Here is a 6,382-nt window from a genome sequence, read left to right on the forward strand (position 1 = left end):
AACTTTACGAAGAATTGAGTTGGAATTTTGATGGGGATAGCATTGAATCTGTAGATTGTTTTCTGCAGGATAGCCATTTTTACTATGTTAATCCTGCCAATCCATGAGCATGAGATCTTTCCATCTTCTGAGATCACCTTTGATTTCTTTCTTCAGGAACTTGAAGTTCTTATCATACAGATCTTTCACTTGCTTAGTTAGAGTCACACCAAGGTATTTTATATCATTTGTGACTGTTGTGAAGGGTGTTATTTCCCTAATTTCTTTCTCAGCCTGTTTATCCTTTGTGTAGAGAAAAGCCACTGAATTTTTTGAGTTAATTTTATATCCAGCTACATTGCTAAAGTTCATTATCAGATTTAGGAGTTCTCTGGGGGAATTTTTGGGGTTACTTACATATACTATCATATCATCTGCAAATAGGGATAGTTTGACTTCTTTGTTTCCAATTTGTATCCCTTTGATCTCCTTTTGTTGTCTAATTGCTCTGGCTAGGACTTTGAGAACTATATTGAATAGTTAGGGAAAGAGTGGGCCTTGGCTAGTCTCTGATTTTAGTGGGATTGCTTCGAGTTTCTCTCCATTTAGGTTAATGTTGGCTAATGGTGTGCTGTATAATGCTTTTACTATGTTTAGGTAGGGGCCTTGAATTCCTGTTCTTTCTAAGACTTTTATCATGAATGGGTGTTAGATTTTGTCAATTGCTTTCTCAGCATCTACTGCGATGATCATGTGTTTTTTTTTTTTTCCTTTGAGTTTGTTTATATAGTGGATTATGTTGATGGATTTCGTTATAGTGAACCATCCCTGCATCCCTGGGATGAAGCCTACTTGATCATGATGGATGATCATTTTGATATATTCTTGGATTCAGTTTGTGAGATTTTTTATTGTTATTTTTTAATTAGATATTTTCTTTATTTGCATTTCAAATGTTATCCCCTTTCCTAGTTTCCTCTCTGAAAATCCTCTGTTTCCTTCCCCTGCCCGCTGCTCCCCAACCCACCCACTCCCAGTTCCCAGTCCTGCATTCCACTATACTGGGTCATAGAACCTTCACAAGACCAAGGGCCTTTCCTCTCAAGAGCTTAAGGGGTTTGTGAGAATTTTATTGAGTATATTTGCACCGATATTCATAAGAGAAATCCATCTGAAGATCTCTTTCTTTGTTGGGCCTTTGTGTGGTTTAGGTATCAGAGTAATTGTGGTTTCATAGAACGAATTGGGTAGAGTGCCTTCTATTTCTAGTTTGTGCAATAGTTTGAGGAGTATTGATATTAGGTCTTCTTTGAAAGCCTGATAGAACTCTGCACTAAACCATCTGGTCCTGAGATTTTTTTGGTTAGGAGGCTAATAATGACTATTTCTATTTCTTTGGAGGATATGGGACCTATTTGATCATTAATCTGATCCTGATTTAACTTTGGTACCTGGTATCTATCTAGAAAATTGTCCATTTCATCCAGGTTTTCCAGTTTTGGTGAGTGTATGCTTTTATAGTAGGATCTGATGATTTTTTTGGAGTTCCTCAGATTCTGTTGTTATGTCTCCCTTTTCATTTCTGATTTTGTTAATTAGGATACTGTCCCTGTGCCCTCTAGTTACTCTGGCTAGGGTTTATCTATTTGGTCGATTTTCTCAAAGGACGAGCTCCTGGTTTGGTTGATTTGTTGTATAGCTCTTTTTGTTTCCACTTGGTTGATTTCAGTCCTGAGTTTGATTATTTCCTGCTGTCTACTCCTCTTTGGTGAATTTGCTTCTTTTTGTTCTAGACCTTTTAGGTTTGCTGTCAAGCTACTAGTATATGCTCTCTCTAGTTTCTTTTTGAGGCACTCAGAGCAATGAGTTTTCCTTTTAGGACTTCTTTCATTGTGTCCCATAAGTTTGGGTATGTTGTGTCTTCATTTTCATTAAACTCTAAAAGGTCTTTAAATTCCTTCTTTATTTCTTCCTTGACCAAGTGCTGTTCAGCTTCCATGTATATGTGGGCTCTCTTATTATTTATATTGTTATTGAAGATCAGCCTTTGTCCGTTGTGATCTGATAGGATGCATAGGATTATTTCCAATTTTCTTTTATCAGTTGAGGCCTGTTTTGTGACCAATTATATGGTCAATTTTGGAGAAGGTACTATGAGGTGCTGAGAAGAAGGTATATCCTTTAGTTTTAAGATAAAATGTTCTATAGATATCTGTTACATTAATTTGTATCATAACTTCTGTTAGTTTTACTGTGTCTCTGTTTAGTTTCTGTTTCCAAGATCTGTCTCTTGATAAGAGTGGGGTGTTGAAGTCTGCCACTATTATTGTGTTCAGTGCAGTGTGTGCTTTGAGCTTTAGTAAAGTTTCTTTAATGAATGTGGATGCCCTTGTATTTGNAGCATAGATGTTCAGAATTGAGAGTTCATCTTGGTAGATTTTACTTTTGATGAGTACGAAGTATCCCTCCTTGTCTTTTTTGATAACTTTAGGATGCAAGTTGAATATATTCAATATTAGAATGGCTATTCCAGCTTGTTTCTTGGGACCAGTTGCTTGAAGAGTTGTTTTCCAGCCTTTTACTCTGAGGTAGTGTCTTTCTTTGTCATTGAGGTGGGTTTCCTGTATGCAGCAAAATATTAGGTCCTGTTTACATAACAAGTCTGTTAGTCTATGCCCTTTTATCGAGGAATTGAATCCTTTGATATTAAGAGATATTAAGGAAAAGTAATTGTTGCTTCCTGTTATTTTTGTTGTTAGAGTTGGGATTCTGTTCATGTGGCTATCTTCTTTTAGGTTTGTTGAAAGATTACTTTCTTGCTTTTTATAGGTCATAGTTTCCTTCCTTGTGTTTGAGTTTTCCCTGTATTATCCTTTGAAGGGCTAGATTTGTGGAAAGATATTGTGTAAGTTTGGTTTTGTCATGGAATACTTTGGTTTCTCCATCTATGGTAATTGAGAGTTTTGTTGGGTATAGTAGCCTGGGCTGGCACTTTTGTTCTCTTAGGGTCTGTATAACATCTGTCCAGGATCTTCTGGCTTTCATAGTCTCTGGTGAGAAGTCTGGTGTAATTCTAATAGGTCTGCCTTTTTATGTTACTTGGCCTTTTTCCATTACTGCTTTTAATATTCTATTTTTGTTTTGTGCATTCACTGTTTTGATTATTATGTGCCTGCAGGTATTTCTTTTCTGGTCCAAAGTATTTGGAGTTTTGTAGGCTTCTTGTATGTTCACGGGCATTTCTTTCTTTAGCTTAGGGAAGTTTTCTTCTATAATTTTGTTGAAGACATTTACTGGCCTTTAAGTTGGAAATCTTCCTTCTCATGTATACCTATTATCCTTAGGTTTGGTCTTCTCATTGTGTCCTGGATTTCCTGGATGTTTTTACATTTTGGGTTAGGATCATTTTGCATTTCGCAATTTCTTTGATAATTGTGTAAATACTTTTATATGTGCCTTGGACTGAACTCAGTGGGTTCTTCAACTCGTGGGGAATCAGGGTCTCAATATTCAGGTGGGCAAGGAGTAGGCAGAATGACAAACAGACATGGACACTAGAGAGAGTGCTGTATCTGAATGTAATGTCTCAAAGCGAGCATCAGACTTAAAAGAGACTTTTACACAAAACAGAGGAATGCATACATAAAAGCTTGCAGGAACCAACTGGGATAAAAATCAATGTTAACAACTGGGATCAAAAGCAGCCCTACCTAAGGTCAGCTTATTCTTAGAAGCCAGGGGCAAGGGCTTTATGTACTTGCAACAGTTCCAATTCTAGTTTATTGTATAATCCACCCTCCCCTTAGGCCATTGTAAATTCCTGTGTATGGGAGTGACTTGGCTATTGTTCTAAGTATACTCTAGTTCCTTCTTAGACCACAACCTTCCTTATTCCTAGGCCATTGTAAATTTCCGTGTATGGGAGTGGCTATTGTTCTAAGTATACTTTGCAGACTAGCCTTGAGATTTCCAGCTCTTTTCTAGTAAATTGTAATGTCTGATTTCTTTCATTGTCTCTCTGTCAATACTCGAGGCTTTTCATCTGAAGGAGTAACATTCTTACAAGAATTAAAGCCCAAGGGTGGCCAGCGATTTCCTAGGATATTGGAACACTGGTGGAGGCTAATCTAACTTAGTTATATGTCAAAATCAATCCTTGGAGGCACTTATAATAAAACAATATTGAAGGAAAGCACACATATCCATTCACTGACTAATGTAAGGACAGGTTTGGAGCATTCATTTTTACATGATGCCAAGGTTCCAGGAGACTAAGTTTCCATGAACGTTTTTCCTTGGGACTGTGTCCAAGCTTTTGGGCCTGTCATGCAGTCACTACTGGAGTGGTTATAGTATCTGTGGAATCTTTTGCACCTGAAATTCTCTCCTCTATCTCTTGTATTCTGTTGGTGATGTTTGCATCTTTGGATCCTGATGCCTTCCTAGGTTTTCTTTCTCCAGAGTTGTCTCTCTTTTTTATTTCTTTTTTTGTTTCTACTTCCATTTTTAGATCCTGGGTGGTTTTGTTCAATTCCTTTGCTTGTTTGGTTTTGTTTTCCTATAATTATTTAAGGGATTTTTGTGTTTCCTCTTTAAGGGCTTCTACCTTTTTAGCTGTGTTCTCCTGTATTTCTTTAAGAGAGTTATTTATATCTTTCTTAAAATCCTCTACCAGCATCATGATATATGATTTTAAACCAGAATCATGCTTTTCCAGTGTGTTGGTGTATCCAGGACTCACTGTGGTGGAAGTACAGGGATATGATGATGGCAAGTAGTCTTGGTTTTTGTTGGTAAGATTCTTATGATTGTTTGCCTTTTGACATTCTGTAATCTCTAGTGTTAGATGTTCTTGCTGTCTCTGGCTGGAGCTTGTTCCTCCTGTGCGTCTGTAAGCCTGTGTCAGCACTCCTGGGAGACCAACTGGATACTGGCAAGAATAGTGCACAGGGCTGCAGAACAGCCCCACCTCCTGGGTGCAGATGGAGTTTGGTAGGACCCAGCTAGTCTGCTGCTTCTGAGGCCTGTGCACCCCTCAGTGGGCCTGCCTTAGAGAGTCATTGGAGAGAAAATGGTAATCTCACCTGAGTCGTGGGGTCAGAGCATTCCCTGGAGGCAAGCTCTACCCTGGCAAGGAAGGTATACCATTCCTCTACTTTCTAGGTACATGTTCCTGGACCTGACTACATGGTGCTTAACTGTGAAACTTTAAATATCCTCAAAAGTGCAACTGAGAGTTATTAAACTGTGTTTAACAGCAAAATAAAACACTGTTTGTTAGCACCAGGACACTCCAAGCCCTGGGCTAACCATGTGACCCTTGACCTGCATTGACAGGACAACAACCTTCAATCCCACAATCTACTTGGCTCGTTTCCCGCCCTCACTGGTGTGACATCATTTTCTGTATAAAATAAGAAGCTACCCCCTCCTCACTCTCTTCTCTTCTCCTCTTCTCTTCTCTCTCTTCTCTACCCTTCTATCCACTTTGCCACCCCCCACATTCCGGCATAATAAACCTCTCCCACGTGGAACACCTTGGCCTGGTCTGCTGCTTGGCTTATCTGCCCAAAATATAAAATTGGTGCTGAAACCTGGGTAAATGGGAAGAGGTTACCTATGCAAAATCTTTCATCTATCTTCGTTCCAATCCTGCTATGTGTTCTTCCTGCTCTCCAACTCAACTCCTGTTAGCCATGAACCCTGCACAACTCCCACTGGATGATACTACGGTACTAGACCCAGCTTAAGAACCACCTCCTTTCCACTGCAGGCCTGCTTCTGTGCCATTTAGAACCCAAACTGCTACCTAGGCTTCCCCCTACGGAGACTCCCCAGGGCCTGTCACCTCCAGCTCTCCTCCTCCTTCTGCACCGACTGCAGGCTCCTCCAAACGTTCTACCTTGGCACCTACTTTCACACCACCTATCACTCGCTCTAAGGCCACAACCAAAACCCCAAATGCTCCACCCCTAGAAGAATCTGACCCAGCGACTGTCCTTCCCTTAAGGGAGGTGTCAGGGGTAGATGGTCTGGTCAGAGTGCATGTCCCCTTTTCACTGAATGAAGTCTCTCAGATAGAGAAGAGGTTGGACTCCTATACTTCTAATCCCTCTGCCTTTATCAAAGAATTTCAGTATATCATTCAGTCTTACAGCTTGACTTTTCAGGATATATACATGATACTTACTAACAATTTGCTTCCCAAGGAACACAAGCGAGTTTGGGAACAAGCGAGAGTGCATGCAGACGAGATTAACCAAACAGATAGAGCACATCCAATCAGAGCAGAGACAATGCCTGGCCTGGATCCTCAGTGGAATTATAATTCCCCAGATGGTACTCTAGCCAGGGACAGGTTTGTTACATGTCTTTTGACGGGTCTGAGAAAAGCAGCTTTAAA

This window comes from Mus pahari, chromosome 8 (genome assembly GCF_900095145.1).
Source record: "Mus pahari chromosome 8, PAHARI_EIJ_v1.1, whole genome shotgun sequence".
Classification (NCBI taxonomy): Eukaryota; Metazoa; Chordata; class Mammalia; order Rodentia; family Muridae; genus Mus; species Mus pahari.